This window comes from Penaeus monodon, chromosome 27, assembly GCF_015228065.2.
Source record: "Penaeus monodon isolate SGIC_2016 chromosome 27, NSTDA_Pmon_1, whole genome shotgun sequence".
NCBI lineage: Eukaryota > Metazoa > Arthropoda > Malacostraca > Decapoda > Penaeidae > Penaeus > Penaeus monodon.
In genome coordinates, this window is record NC_051412.1 from 16,596,288 (window position 1) to 16,596,662 (window position 375).

Sequence of the window (375 nt, forward strand, 5' to 3'; positions counted from 1 at the left end):
TACCCTGTGTGGCATCTCGCAAGAAAATGTAGCTACTTTAAGACTTCCATAAGAATCTCGCAGACTTTTCCTCCACTAAAGACTAATATCTCACAAGCACGTTCTACTTTTTGGCAAGTGAGTTGTGTGTTGCGTGTTTCAGCGAAAAAGAATCTCTCGTCTTATTATAAAGAATCGTCTGTCTTATTGCCAATCTGTTGTGGCATAATGGCTAAACTATACCTGGAAAAATATGCTCTCACTTTCCCAGGGGACTTTGTACGTGATTTTCATTGTGGAAAATCTCCTTCGGTGAACCACACACACAAAATACTCCTTCAGTATGGAGTTGAAAGAAGATTATACACTCTTGGTTATGTTCATGTGTTTTCATCT

The 375-nt window shown here is 38.9% G+C and overlaps 1 protein-coding gene across 1 annotated transcript in view; it reads right to left on the minus strand.

Annotated features, from left to right (window-relative positions):
* Positions 1-375, minus strand: part of LOC119590634 — a gene marked incomplete at its 5' end in the record, with an annotated part of 133,180 nt that overhangs the window by 123,256 nt on the left and 9,549 nt on the right.